A 15,853-nucleotide genomic window follows, 5' to 3' on the forward strand; every position below is an offset into this window, starting at 1 on the left:
GGTGGGGAAAAGCTGCCTGTATATGGTGTAAATTTCACCAACTTCCTATTGAATCGGCCAAAATTTGATCTGTGGGTGGCCCTGTCGGCAAAACCCAAAAATAGATTTTTCAGTTGTCTGGAAAAGTTGTTGGTTGGACAGTGACTGCATTTAGAAAGGCTGGTGGAATCAAAAGATTTTGCTTGTCCAGCCCACAAGGTTGAACGAGTGAACAAGAAAAATCTTAATGTGTATGGTGTATGGCCAGCGTTAGACATTAAAAGAGAACTATGTGGTAAATGTTTTTCCCCATAGTTCTCTTTAGGATCACAGGAGGACATGTACTAACCTCCCCCCGTGACCCAAAGCTCAGTATACCGCAGACTATTGCCTGCGATATGCTGAGAGCAACGGAGCCGGGACGGATCCCGAGAATACGGTCTGGATCCACCCAGCTGCGTGAGTGACACTTCCCGATCAATAGAGCAGACCTGTGACAGCTTCTTTGTCACAGGTCAGCTCTAACTAGGAGAATGAGTGGAAATCACTCACCTCAGAGTTCTCCTTCAAGTAAAAGATCCATAATACACTCTGATTTTAGGATTCACGTTCTATTTTCACTGTGGGCCCAACATTACACTGGGACAATCCTAAAAATAAATATGAAATACCACTTAAGCCATTTATGATTTACTAAAGGCTATACAATTTTGTTTTATTTATAATGTGACCATAGCACAACCATGACAGCTTGAAAACTTGCTAATTGGGTTTAATGGCTCTTTAAAAATTAATTTTGTAGGCCTGTACTTGATGTTGCATTGGAAAAGCCATTAAACACACAATCGGAAACAATCTGAAGCACTTGTCAAAACAGTGGAAATAGTGGGGAATCTGTGAGATCTGTGGCATCCCTGCTGTTTCCATGATGTATCACATGATGTTTCACAGTGTCTGTATTAATTGTGATTTCCGGCATTTGCAGGCATTCCTGCTTCACAAACCAGGATGCACAGTCCAGCTCTTTCAAGGTAAACGGTACAGTGCCATTCCAAGATATATTTATCATTGGTGTTTTAATAGCGCCGACAATTTATACAACACTTGACATACTGTACATTCACATCAGTCTCTACCCTCAAGGACCAATCTAAGGTCCTTATCTTACATGCATACAAAGGCCAATTTAGACAGGAGCCAATTAACCTTCCAGCATGTCTTTGGAGTGTGGGAGGAAACCCACACAGGGAGATCATTCAAACTCCTTGCAGATAGTGTCCTGACCGAATTTGAACCGGGGATCCTCAGTGCAAGGCAGAAGTGCTAACCACTACGCCTCTGGTGTTTAGTAATTCATATAGGCTGCCGTGCTAGTGGCGCCCCTTGTCTTTTCGCCTCCTGACCCCGGGGGGGGGGAGGGGGTGTTGCGGGTGGTAGTGCACTGCTGGAGGTGCATTTTGAGGGGGGGGGTGGGTAGTGCTGGTGGTGCACTAACGGAGTTCTGCCTCCGGCTGGCATTCCACCCAGATTACTGACATTGCTGTTGCCAGGAGCTATATGGGTTGCTGGTCAGAGGGTCCCAGGTAGCCAAGAGCTGGGTATGGAGCTGTGTATGGCCCTTCCATATCTCCCTCCCCAACTCTTAGCGACCTGGGACACTCTGGATGAAAAGGGGGCAAGCAGGCACACTGCAAACATTGCGCAGCAGTGATCCCCCACGAGACCCAAAGAGATGCCGCCTGAGGCAACAGCCTCAGGATGTCTCACTATGGAGATGGCCCTGGATAAAGTGTCCAGGTTTTAGCAGAACCAGAAGCTGTAACAAACTAACGTTAGCTGCATCACTACCACCTGATGCTGATACGTGGTAGTATAATAAAACAATGCAAATCCATTCACTACATTGACATGAAGTTTTAATTCTAGCCCACAGAGAACTGAAAACAACTGAGTGAAAGGGATTTGTACCACTGAATGAAGGAATCAACAATACAGAAGGGATATTTATTTTTTCTTGCAAATCTTCTTTCATTTGTTAGGGTGCAATTCTTCCATCAGACCTGCAGGTGTTGCAGTTCGTCTTTGTGCTTGCTGAATTATAAAAGCAGTGAAAGATAATTCGGGCTGCTGCAGAAATGTTTAACTTGTATTTTGCAAAGAAAGGGTTAATATGCTTTCTGAAGAAACAGCCCTGCTTGAAGCCAAGCTGGCGCTTAGATTTCTTTTTTTTCAGTTTTACAGCAAAGGCTAAATCACAATCCTCCAAAGAAAAACGACTTATTTTAATTGTTAATAATAGATTGCTTTTAAACGCCATTAATTTTGGAGATGCAGCAGAGGTTGCAGCTGCTCCAGAAAGTGCGCGGGTTCAGGTTTCAGCCATCGCTTCCACCCAAGTGGAAAAAACGAGAGAGAGATACATAAACGAGATTACAGTGCAGAATCATACGAGGGTGTACTGAATTACAGAAAATCAAACACGGACAAAACTGGGCTTGGTGAAGATGACTGTCATGCAGGAATGGTATATTAACTGGTTCAGGACCACAGCAATTCATACTTTGTAAAATCGCCTCCATTAAACTATTAATAATAACTATTCTATTCTTAAGGAGATCAATCTGGATTTGGGGGAAGATTGTTTTCTTCCATGACAAATCGGGCTTTTGGTTGTTTATGTCTATAGGGATATTTAAAGTGAACCTTTCACATACTCTGGAAATTTAACCTGAGCACATGCTGAAAAATGCATAAGCAAAGGTTACCTTCAGTGAAAGCAGCATGTTAAACAGTCATTAGATCCAGAGATATAAGCCGCTGAAGTCTCAAATGTGGTCTTTTCCTGCAAAGCTGAGCTTAGTCCTGCCCCCTACCAATCCACCCTATTTTTAGATTGTAAGCCCTCAGGGGCAGGGCCCTCCTTACCATTTTTTTTCTTGCATTGTATTGTGATTGTAATGTCTTCCTTATATTGTAAAGCGCTGTGCAAACTGTTGGCGCTACATAAATCCTGTATAATAATAATAATTGGTGAACCCATCACCTTAAAACAATTAATAGGGATGCCAAGAAAGCAGAAAATCAATAAGTCTTTTTGGCAATATCCCCTGGTCAAATACCATCTTGTGCATTAAAAGCACTGATTTTTTTTTTTGTCTCATAACTATTTTGCTGCCTCACAGTTATAAGGCAATGCAATGCAGAGTATAGTTATATTTGGTATGCTGCCATCGTGTGGTTACTTTGTTTATTGCATCCTTTTTTTCCTGTCTCCCCCCATTGTGTAATATGACACCGCCTTTTTTTTGTGTGTTTCATTCAGCCATTTTCTGGCAACATGTGCACATGACGAGAGGAAGGCATTATCCTTTTTGACGTTCAAATACAGTCATTTCTACCATCCTATTGTCTGCCGGTAACCTGCTGCATTCAATAAAGATCTTTGTGGATGAAAAGTATTTGGTGAGTTCAGCAATCTGAAGAGGGTTGTCCATGGTGATTGTATCTGCTATATACAGGCCAGGCATAGAGGTTTCAAGGAGGGATAAATCACCATTTCAACAATTGGATTCAGAATTTTTAGATTTGCACTGCAACCATTCAGTTTCTCTGTCTCATATTCAAACTGAAGAGAGATGCTGATAGGTTGCTATGGACAACTGCTCCAGATTCTGTCTGCTCCAGTTTCGATAACTCCCCCCCATAGTTTTTTTGTAATAAATATTGAATAAAGTTGTCATGAGAGGTGGAGGTTGCCATTGCCAAGTTCTCCTGAAAATGCTAGTTGCCTATTAGGCAGACTCCTTGGCTTTAATCGCTTCTCAGGGCGGATTTCCTGATGATGACGACAACAGTTGAAACAGCCACTTGAAGTGTTCATCCAGAATCCATAGGACAGGGTGACAACGAAGGAGCAGAAGTGGGAGAAAGGGATGAAGTGCCTGAACAAGGACCTTCCTGGCAGGATCACAGGTATTACCGTATAATAATAACTTGCAGATTTAGAGATACTCAATGGGTTGAACTTGATGGACCTGTGACTTTATTCAACCTCAAATACTATGTAACCATGTAACTATGTAACTGAAAAGGAATTTTGAAATTACATTAAAGGAGAACTATGAGATGAGTGATTTCCATTCACATCATAGTTCTAGCCGACCTGTGACAATGAGACTGTTACAGGTCTGCTCAGTAGATCGGGAAGTGAGCGAACACATACCGGGTTCGCTTGCCTCTCGATCCTGTCACGGCTCTCTGCCGTGAAAGGGGGAGGGGCTGGATTCCCCTCTCCCTGCTCCGCCAGCGCTGACTAGCGGAACGGACGGGGGAGGGGGCGGGTACAGCTGGCTCTGCCTCTACATAGGCAGAGCCAGCTGTCACTCACGCAGCTGGGCGGATCTCGACATCGATGTCGGGATCCGCTCCGGTGTCTCAGTATACCGCGAGCTGTAGCTCGCGGTATACTTAGCTTAGGGTAACGGGAGGACGCTAGTTTGTGTCCTCCCGTTACCCTAAGGAGAACTATGGGGAAAAACACTGACCCCATAGTTCTCCTTTAAGAAGTTCAAGTTAATGAGATTTTAGTGATTGGGTCCACATATATTCTACTAAAGTCTAGAAATGCCTCGCTATAAAGCTGCGTCATTCATGCAAGAGCCTCAGTACAGCTAACAAGAGATACAGAACAGCATGTCTGGAGTGAATGTGTTCATCTGATACAGCTTTTCAAATACTTTTGGAATTGCATCATCTTCCTAATACACCCGAGTACTCCACTCCCTGCTGTTGCTATGGTAACGTAAACATAATATATTACATGGAAAGGTTGAAGATCATTTTCTGACTTGAGAAGCAAAGAATGACAAGGCAGAATATAGAATTTAGGAAAGAGGAATATGTAGAATGCAGACGCCACTAAATCAATGAGTTAACTGCCCCTGGTGTTCATACAACACAGCAGACAGTGTCCGCAGTTATCCTCCATCCTATGTTTTATAGAACACGCCACTCACCGCTGTTACCACACCAGATTCAGCATCCTTTAAAGCAGAACGTCAGGCAAATGACCAATTATAGACTAGATACGTATACGAGAGATATTTTATCTGCCAGAATATCTATAGTTCTGTCCGTCCTGTCCTGAGATTTACAAAGCCCTACTAGTCTGGAGACCCGGTCTTTTTCTACTGCAGTTAATAAAACCAGGTCTTCTTCCTGCCCAGTCTGTGATTGGACAATAAAGGAGAAGCAGCAGCTGATGCGCCAGCATTGGAGGGAACCTATAGAAGCATTTTCCACTGGAAAGTTAAGTATTTCTGTCAATCTTTTCTCTTCATTTATGCAGCCCACGAAGACTACTAATGTCGTTTTATGTTAACATTTGAGTATTGGTCCACTTTAAAGAAATAAGCGACATGCTCATGTGAATTTCCACCTTCCATTTTTACTTCTCCCTCCACCATCTCTTTTATTATAATAGTGGAAACAAAATCACCTGTAAGGTGTATCCTTATGAACGTTAAATGTTATTATGGACACAGTCACCAAGTGTTGGACTTGGGACACTCTACCACCACTATATGTCCTGGAGAATCCAGGAATTGTTTCCTGAAGAATATACATGTAAAATATCAAAGGAGTGGTGACACTATCCAGTTTTGGATCAGGGGCTGTGTGGAATGTTTTGTGGGGAGTACCTCACTGCGGCTTTTAATGGCAGATTTGTCAGTTTTAATTTGGTCCTGGTTAATACTGTATTGTTAAGCCGGCCATACACTAGTAGATTTTATTTACATAAATGTTATTAAATTGTTTATAAAGAAGTAACAAAAGAAGATAGGAACAACAAAAAGGCACATACAGGGGATTTGAAATGTGAAATTAAATGACAAACATCCAAATATAGCTCAACTAAGAATAATGAGATGCAGCATCAAACATAATACACTAATTGCAGAAGTCTAGTATCTTAAAAAGCCAACAGTTATATAGTGCATATGAAAAGTACCAATTGGCTATACACATCTCAGAAACCCAAAAAGAAAAAGGGGAGACAACCCCCCACCCCCACTCCTTAGGACCAAAATGGAGGCACATAGTTGAAGAGTAACAAGCCAAGCTAGAAAGAAAGGCAAACATATCCAAATAAAAAAGCAAGAAGAAAATAAAAGCAGGAGAAAGAAAAAAAGGCACTCGCTACAGGAAACTAAAGAGGTAAGCAAATGAGGGGGCAAGAGGCATAATCGGCTGTCCTGAGCTAGGCCACACCAGTGAAGAGGGCAAAATACTGGTAGATTTTCCTACAAACATTCATATAAAATATGTCACAACATTCGATAATGCCATTGTAAACTTGACGAATGTCATTTGGTTTTAATATTTGATTTTGGAAATAAATGCAAATTTAGAATGAAAACCACATTCACTAGAAAAGAAAATTCCATCGTGCTCTTTTTTTTCCTCACTATGGTAGAAAACTATTTATTGAGAACAAAATTCTACTAGTCTATGGCCAGCTTTCAAGTCATGTAACTAGTGGAAAATTGTTAATAAAGATTTCTTTAGAGAAGATCTGTGTGTTTGCCATGTAAGGCAAAGCAACATACTTGCTCCAGTTCTGCCTCCCCAGAAGCAAATACTCACCTTTCCTTTACACCTTCAATGAAAGCCATGAAAAGCAACAGAAAATACTCTATATGGGTATTGAAGAACAGTTGGCTCACTACATGTGACAGCAATGGGCCAATTCACCAGAGCTTTCACATATGGGAAGTCCATAAACCAGGGATGGACACATTAATATAGAATTCAGTAGCCAGTCTGTCTAATTCAGGAGCCAGCCGGATTTTTTTTTTTTCACAACTAGAGAAAACCTGAAAAGTTAGGCGCCAGCTGTAATTTTTAAGGAGTATTGGCTAGAAGCTATAAAATATGCAGCTCATAGCTTACACAAGGTAGCACATGGATGGAGTTGGGAGGAATGAAGAAAATGTGACTAGGTGCTGCTAAGGAGAAGGGATGAATGAAAACCTTTTGCATTGCTCAACATAGGCAAAGTATCGCTGTGCCTGTGCCTTTAAGCTGATCAGTTACAAGTGCACTTGCAGGTTCTATTTTTACTTCTTTATATAAAATCTCTGATGGCACAGAGAGGAAAGGCATCAACCTCTTAGGGTTCCACGGCTCTATTATTAGACATAAATGCTCTCATGCAGATCCTTTCACTCTAGTAATGATGAGTTCAAATTGCAAATACATCACAATGCTGAAAGTAAGGTAAACCTCTATTCCAAGCTACAGCAGCTAGCATCCGAAAACCAGGATGGTCATGGCAAGCAGAAAATTTGATAGCTTTACTATATGGCCAAACGTTTGTTGACATCTGACTATCGCAGTTATACAAGCTTGTTGGATATCCCATTGCAAAATCATGGGCATTAATGCAGAGTTGGTCCCCCTTTTGCATCTATAACAGCCCTCATTCTTTTGGGAAGGATTTTGAAATGCATTTTGGAATGCAAAAGGTATTTGTAAGGCTTAATTCAGGACTCTTTCCTGACCACGGTTTCTCCACACCAAACTCACTTCATGTCTTTATTGGCCTTTTTTTTCATTGGGACTCAAGTCCAAGTCAAAATAGCAAACACCTAACTTAAAGGAAAACTCCACTTTCATTACATAAAAAAGAAATAAAAAATTATCGTATTTGCCGGCGTATAAGACGACTTTTTATACTTAAAAACATCCCCCGAAAATCGGGGGTCGTCTTATATGCCGGGTATACAATCTGTCAGCCCGCTGGATGTGCGGTAATACTGTATGTACGGTAGCTTTGGCTACATACAGTATACCGCGCTGAGCCAATCACGGCGAGCGATGTATTCCATTAATGAATACAAAGTCTGCTCGGATTGGCAACCTCTGGCTTTGTAATGGCAGAGGTTGGCAGAGGTTGCCAATCCGAGCAGGCTTTGTATTCATTAATAGAATACATCGCTCGCCATGATTGGCTCAGCGCGCTATACTGTATGTAGCCAAAGCTACCGTACATTCAGTATTACCGCACATCCAGCGGGCTGACAGATTAGCCTCCCTGGCGGTCTGGTTATTCTATTTTTTCCTTTTTTGTTCTGTTTTTTTTCCTGGAGGCATTCTATTGTACAGAATGCCCCCAGAAAGGTAATTTCTGTACAACTTCAGACCTGGAACTGTGGATAGATGCTTAGGTCTGGGCACAGGGAGTGAAGCAAAATTCATATGAAGTCACATACTGCCAAGTACAAACACCGCCAAGAGGGGTGAGGTGTGTCTGTACCAATTCTAGGGCATCAAATCATGGCATTTGTACAGAAGCTCTGGAGGGCTCCAAAAATGATTTGGTAACTACATGTATTAATAAAGGTATAATCTGTAATGTCAGCTGTAGCCAAAGCCCTCATTGACACAGAGTTTTGTTTAGAAAAAACACACCCAAAAAAACTTCACAAACCCTCCCTCCAAGTAATTCTAAAGCCTTTCTGAGCATTTTGTTGCTTGTAGCAAAATGCCCGTTGCTTGAAGAAAGGCCATGAGCTTCTTTTTGACAGATTCTGTGCTTCTTGGCCCCATAGACTTCAATGGAAACTTAAAAAAATGCGCGTTTGCGGCTTTCTGTGTGTGTTTTATGCGTATTTGTCCATTTACATCAATGGGTCACAATCTGCTCGCAAAAAACACGCAACTGTATGCACGTGTGCAAATCGCACATATAAATGTGCAAAAAACACGTAAAACCATGTACAAACGTGCTGTACAAAACATACATTTCTATGCGCAAAAATGCTGTGAAGGAGGGCTTATGCTGGCCATACGGTGCCCGAATTTTGGTAGAGTTGTGCTCGAATTTTGGTAGAGATCCTTGGCGACACCTGTCGCCAAGGATCCAGCCAGCTTAAGTCACTGTTTGAGTATTCACTCAGAATTCTGTTGCATATTCTGCTGTCAGAATACAACAGACCGGTGGGGGGAATTCGCCCCTCCCAGCTTACAGGGGATAGAGTTTTTTCCCTATTTTGCTCAGGGGCATAAAGGTAACACCCATAAATGTTGATTTTGCATAAGCAGTACCCTTAACAAAATCACCTTATTCCTCCTGAAATTTAGCAGTGCACTTCCTGGTATGCAAGGATGCCTAGGCACTCCTTTGCCTACAGCCTATCACTGTATATCTGCAATGTGAGATCTAAAGCACCGCTAGTCTCATCGGGAGTGAGATTTGGGGAGGTCACCACTTTGTTACTTGCTGGAGAGGAATCTGCACTGCATGCATCTCCCTGTATTTGCTGTAATCGTCTTGAATCGTTTTGTGAACCTCTCCTGCTACTTCTTGAATATTTAGTCACCACCAGTCATCAAATCACCAAAGTCATCAGGGGGGCTACTCTGAGGAAGCAAAAGACCTGTCTCTACCAAAATGGCTGCCTCCACCCAGAGGTACAGTGCAGAACAAGGCATGGTAAGCCAATAATGGGGAAAGATCAGCTGCTGGGAGATCACAGGCAATACTGGTGACTAGTCCTATGTACTCCGGCACAGACACCTTATGGTAAATATGGCAGTGGAGCAGCCCACCCGCCCTGTACTGCTTTCCATCTCTCTCGGCTGCAAACCACAAGTGACAGATTGGGTTTGTATCACAGGCAGCAAAATAGGAGATTACATTATCAGATTTAAGAATAAAAGACAGATTAAATGATTAGACGGCAGAACACAAGGCTGCCATTACGTTTATTAAAATATTACTTTATATGAAATGACATTTACTTAAATAGGTTCTGTCATTGAAGACATATTTATGGACAGAAGGGATACAAACAATGCGCTTTAATATAGACGTTCCTTGCTGAATGAGTTGATTATAATATTTATTTTTATGACCAGCAAAGGAACACTGGTGATATTATGAGGATTTACAGTTTGAGTCTCTGCCATTCCACGTTTCAATCCCCTAAACAGAGAGAGGAGCTTTCTATCTATGGGCACCAAACATAACATTTTGAACAATTTTCTGTCAATGACTACCTGCTACCAACACAGAGGGAAGACAACCAGTTCAAAGGCAACTCCAATCAAACCATTTTTTGGGGGGACAGATTGAGTAAGGTTAGAACTTCTTTCAGGTTTTATTACTGTCTGGGCAGGTTCCCTTCACTTCTTCTCCCGATGATCACTAGGGGTAAACTTGGTTTTGGATTCAACTCAAGCTCATCCAAAACTTGGAAGGAAGTCATCAGCACTGGCCTAACCACCCCTGCCCTGCACGTAAACAAAGGCGCAGAACTCTGATGACATGATTAACCTATATGGCCACATGGCATTATTAGGTCAATATCACTGATCAAATATGGCCATATAAGTTTGATGATGTCATGTGGCCATATAAGGCCAATGGTGTTACCATACTTTACGTGAAAGGAAATATCCCATCAAGGTCACAGACAGCAATAAAAAAATAACAGTTCTAGCACTTCACACTCATGCACACATGCCATAATTTTCTGTATATCTGCTGGAGAGTGTCCCATCACTTCCTGCCTTGGTGACCACACAGAAAGTGAGGAAAAATCCACCCAACGTTGTGCCAGACAGCAATCAAAAAATTAAAAACAGTCCAATCCATCCATGGCCTAAGATTGTAAACCCCCAACCTCTCTCTCCTACCCGTGAAGCGTGGGATCCTTTTCCCGGCAGACTTGCGTTAATTTTTCTGCCCACACAGCCGTGTCATCCATTCACAGACCCAAAAGATTTGTGAATAGAGAAACTACAAGTTCCATCAGCCAATGCAGCAGAAAGACATGCAGTTCTCAATTGAATACCAGTGTGGTGACATCACTGTACTTGTAGTGTATTCATACGTTCTCCTCTCCTTGTTACAGAATATCCATACCAACGGACGGAAACGGACGGTGGGAAGAGTCTGCAGGAACCACAGCATTGCACCCACGATCCACTGTTTGCGGTTGCAATGCTTTACTGGCTTCAAAGTAAAAAAATATAAAATGCAAATTTTTTTTTCTTTTATGAAGACGTGTACATTTATTATTTTTTTAATAAAAGGTGGAATTTCCCTTTAAGACATAATCCTACGTTTATGCAGCATCTTTAACAAAGAAGCCTATTGGCTAATTCAATGTGCGTACAAGGATTAAAAAAAAATACTAAGCGCAAGGTGCAGTAACCTGTGGCAACCAATAATTCACGTTATTAGCAAGACCATTACAAGGTTCTGTCCAGTCGCTATGGATACCGCAATTTGCCTAATCGCTTTGTTCCAGCACTGTGTAACTGAATAAGCCAGCTAGTGTTTCTGAAGTTTGCATATTACAGTCACTGAGCCAGCCAATAAATGAGATCGCTTTGAGTTGAGATTCAAACCAAACATATTACACAAAAGGTTGCCAAATCTAAGTGTGACTTGTGACCACAGATTTTAACGCCATGACCTATGGAACGCCAAAACACACCTTTGACTGACTGAAATCAACAAATGAAGACTGTTTTACCTGATAAATAATTTGAAGCCATTATTGCCATATACAACCTGTGACAGGACTATCACTCCGCTACTTCTTGGGTCATTTTCTGATCAACGGACAGAGGTGATAATGATAATAGACTGTCCAATAAGGAGAGTCGTAGAAAGTGAAATTGCTTAAAGTGCATCTAAGCCCAAAAGTAAAAATTTCATATATTGCAGCTAACCAGTATATAAATGTGGTGGCTGCATTAGTTTTAGGTTTTTTGCTTTTTTCCCTTTAATTTTCACCTGGTGATCCGGCCAGTCAGTCTATAACTTCCTTTACCAGACCAAGCTGTCCAGCAAAACTATTATATAGAGGGGTGAGACCATTTTACAGGAGACCGGGGAGCTCACAATGGTCAGCTTTTACTCATTTATGTAAAACCTTTATTCTGAAAGGGAAAAAAAAAAACTAACTGCTTAAAAAGTGTTAGCTAGGGCTAGTGGCATCTCTAGGGAATGCGTCCCACACCCAGGTGACACCAAAATGACTGTCACGCCCTCTGAAAAGTCGGGCACTCGGTCATGGACCAAGATTCTGACAGTTGAACGAGAGAGGAGGGGACCTGATGTCATACCTTATCCCACCGGGTGAACGTTCCCTCCTCTCTCTGCCGGCATCCATCACCAAGATGGTGGGCAGCAGATAATAGCGCATGACATCGCGCGCATGCGTGATAACGTCATGCACATGTGCAATGACATGCATGTGCGCTCCTGTGACACCTCACCTTGGGATGCCCCTGGCTGGAGCTCAGATTTAATTTGTTAGTCAAGTCCTTTTAAAATTCCTAATGCCTCTAACACCCCCCTCCCCACAGGGTGACAAGGGGGGCACCATTGCATCTCCATAGAGTGGCTCCATCCTAAAACAGGAAGCATACTACTGGCCGAATCACCAGGTGAAAAGAAAAAAAAAAGCTCAAACAAAGAAAACTAATGCAGCCATCACATTTAAGGATTGGTAAGCTGAAATATTTTAAATTTTTGGTATTGGGTTTAGATACACAATAAAGGGTTTGTAGACCCAAACAATGAACTTTTCTTATTTGGTCCCTTTAGGTCTGTTAAAGTATTACTAAATTTAAAACCTTTTTTTCCAATTTTGGAGAGTCATTTTCTAGTTTTGGAGGGTCATAACCCGTCGCTGTTTTTTCTCCCCGTGTCCCATTGGGGAGAGTTCCCTTCACTTCTTGTATGATAGCCACAATAGGTAGTGAGAGGAAAATCACTCCAAAGTGAGGGAAATGCCCGATTGTCAGCAGAACTAGTGTCCCCATTGAAAGATTTCTCATCTATTCCCGTTCTAGTGACAGCCCAAAATTTGTTTTCTTTCATTTTCAGTGTATGTGAGATAGGGATCTTAGCTTGTAAGCTCCTCGAGGGCAGGGACTGATGTGAATGTGCAGTGTATGAAGCACTGTGTAAAAGTTGTTGGCGCTATATAAATACCAATAATAAAGAAACAAAATAAATAAAGGTCACCAGGACAAATAGCGAGGGTGAACCTCCATAACAAGGACATAGATGGCAATAAAAACCTGACAGGTGTTCTAATACCATTCCACTCTATTCAAAACTAAAAAAAAAAAAAAGTTTTGGCTTCAGTTGCACCTTAAATAGATAATTTAAAGTGTTTTATATTCCTTCAAAAAGTGCACACAAAAAATACTTATTGATCCTTCCAGAAATCTGGTCAGCTGATTCTGCCTGTGCTACATTCTTTAAAGCATAAAAATTGAATTGAACCATTAGGGATAGGCACCACACCCCCAATTAGAATTGTATACAAGAAGGATAAAGAAAAGCGGGGCTTTAAAAGTGTCCAAACCATACAAAACGTCCATCAAACATACATGGTTTTGTATAAAAGTATATTTAATACATAAAGACTTGGTTGCAATTAAAATGTCATGACAATTAAAACAACATGACATTTTAATTGCAACCAAGTCTTTATGTATTAAATATACTTTTATACAAAACCATGTATGTTTGATGGACGTTTTGTATGGTTTGGACACTTTTAAAGCCCCGCTTTTCTTTATCCTTCTTGTATACTGTGCTACATTCTTACTAGTTACATAGTTCCCTGCGATCTCCGAGTACTTCTGATCCTCTGCCCTCTGTGTTATGGAGAAGTGGAAGGTGTAGGTCGCTGTAATCTTGTTCTAGTTTGCTTTTCTATACAGTATGGGGAGTAGCGATTGCCATCCCAGAAAATTATGTTTATGGGCAGGCTAACAAGGAGAAGAAAAAAACAATAATGCCGCCACAACATATAAGGGCTGGTTAGATGCAATATATTACAATTGTTATTGGGTACACTTTAATCAGAAACTACTTGTGTAACCGGTCTGGCCGTGCAGTTAGCACTTCTGCCTTGCAGCACTTAGGGTCCCCGGTTCAGGACATCTATCTGCAAGAAGTTTGCAAGTTCTCCCTTTGCTTGCATGCGTTTCTTCCGGGTACTCTAGTTTCCTCCCACGCTCTAAGGACAAGCTGGAAGGTTGATTGGCTCCTCGCTATATTGGCCCTGTATGTATGTATGTATGTGAGATAGGAACTTTAGATTGTAAGCTCCTTGAGGGCAGGGACTGATGGGAATGTGCATAATGTAAAGCTCTGTGTAAATATCTGTAATAAATATTATAAATCACAAGATCATTTTGTAGTACAGTGAACCGTATGTAAACTGTTCACTTCTTACCAAGAGTTCCAATTTATGTGACAAATAAAAATATCTCTTGTTGGAATTTATCTATACTTTGTCCCTGTGTTGGTTAAATACCATCTTTCAGGTAGTTCTTTAAAATTCCCAACCAAACCTCCGAGAGGTCTACTACACAGAGAACACGTGGGAATTATAGTGCTGCCTTCACACTGTGAACGTAATGGAGAATACATTTATCAGAATCTTTCAACAACAGATAAACTCATATAACCCCGATCGTATCCTGGCAAAGGCCAGTGAAATGTTAGAAGGAGCGGGTGTGGGTAAACCATGCCAGCCTCAGCCGAGGTGGGACGGCAAACAGTCTGAGGTCTATTATATGACAATAAACATGATAAAATGTCAGGGATGACAGGTACTGATATCAGCCTAGGCAACCTTTCTATAAAGTCGCCCCAGTCTCCACATTAAATATATTACAAAAAGTGTAATACAAACACAGATATATCTACATAGGTAAGCAGAAGATGGAGACCAAGCACACAACTCCTTCCAGAAGCCCGAGAAAAATATATCATATAAATCTCAGTATAAAACAATGTACAAGAAAGTTTAAGTAAATCCAATTAATAAAATCTCATAAAAGCTTTACAGTGCTAACGTCATTTCCAAAGTAATTTTCCACCATTTTAAATTGGCAGTTTTTATTAAAATAATGCTAGGTGACCCTGCCATGAAGGTCCTTGTTCAGGCACTTCCTGTTACAGGGTGGCAACGCTTCATACCTGTCTCCCACGTGTACTTCTGCGTTGTCACCCAGTTACACAGGCTTTAACTGGAGACTACAAGTGGCTGTTTCAACACATATTATGCATGCATGTTCCACTGTTGTCACCATCTGGAAACCAGCCCAGAGAGATACCATGAAGCCATCTTTGCAGGTAGACAGAAGTGCATGCAAAGAGGCGCGAAGTCCTCGTTGTGGCTGAGTCAGCAGGCATGGTGACCAGTAAAGTATTATGTTTCAAATGTCTCTGCAACAATTCTGTGCTTGTCCCTGAGTCGGTGTCTTGCGGTGGCTATGCAGAAGATGGTGGTGTTAGGGTAACGGAGCCTTCACGGACCTCCAGCCATATGTGTGGGTCCATGTATAATGTGTGCGTGTGTGTGCATAATTTAGTTAATTGTTGATTACATTAATCTAATGTTTACGTGTATTGGTTTACGTTTTGACATTTTGTAATAAAGAGCTGCTGCGGCCATTTATACCAAAAAAATAGTGAGGTCTGTTATTTGGGGATGGTAGTTAAGAGGGGAGGTGGCGTAGCAGGGATTTGTGCAAGAATGAACCTATGGCTTGCCCTAGTCGTGCACGCTAGGTAGACTGAACCTAGCGCTGACACAACTTCCAGCACTGATAACTCATGGATCATGATAAATCAGCTTGTACATCGCTTCAAGCAGCCTTTCTCAACTAGGGTGCATTCTGGCCTACTCAGGGGTGCCCTGAAATTTTCACATAGCATCATGTCTTTTCATGGTGCAGGCAGGCTCCTGATGTGGACTGGGAATTCTGATGTGAAAGGGGGGTAATCGGATAGAAAAGGGGGGCTCTGACATGAAGAAGACTCTTGGTC

General features: G+C 41.6%; 1 protein-coding gene across 1 annotated transcript in view; it reads right to left on the minus strand.

Moving 5' to 3' along the window:
* Nucleotides 1-15,853, minus strand: part of PRKCE (protein kinase C epsilon) — a 306,814-nt gene that overhangs the window by 172,305 nt on the left and 118,656 nt on the right. The gene's annotated exons all lie outside the window — the stretch shown is intronic.

This window comes from Nanorana parkeri, unplaced genomic scaffold (assembly GCF_000935625.1).
Source record: "Nanorana parkeri isolate BGI_ZX_2015 unplaced genomic scaffold, ASM93562v1 scaffold63, whole genome shotgun sequence".
NCBI lineage: Eukaryota > Metazoa > Chordata > Amphibia > Anura > Dicroglossidae > Nanorana > Nanorana parkeri.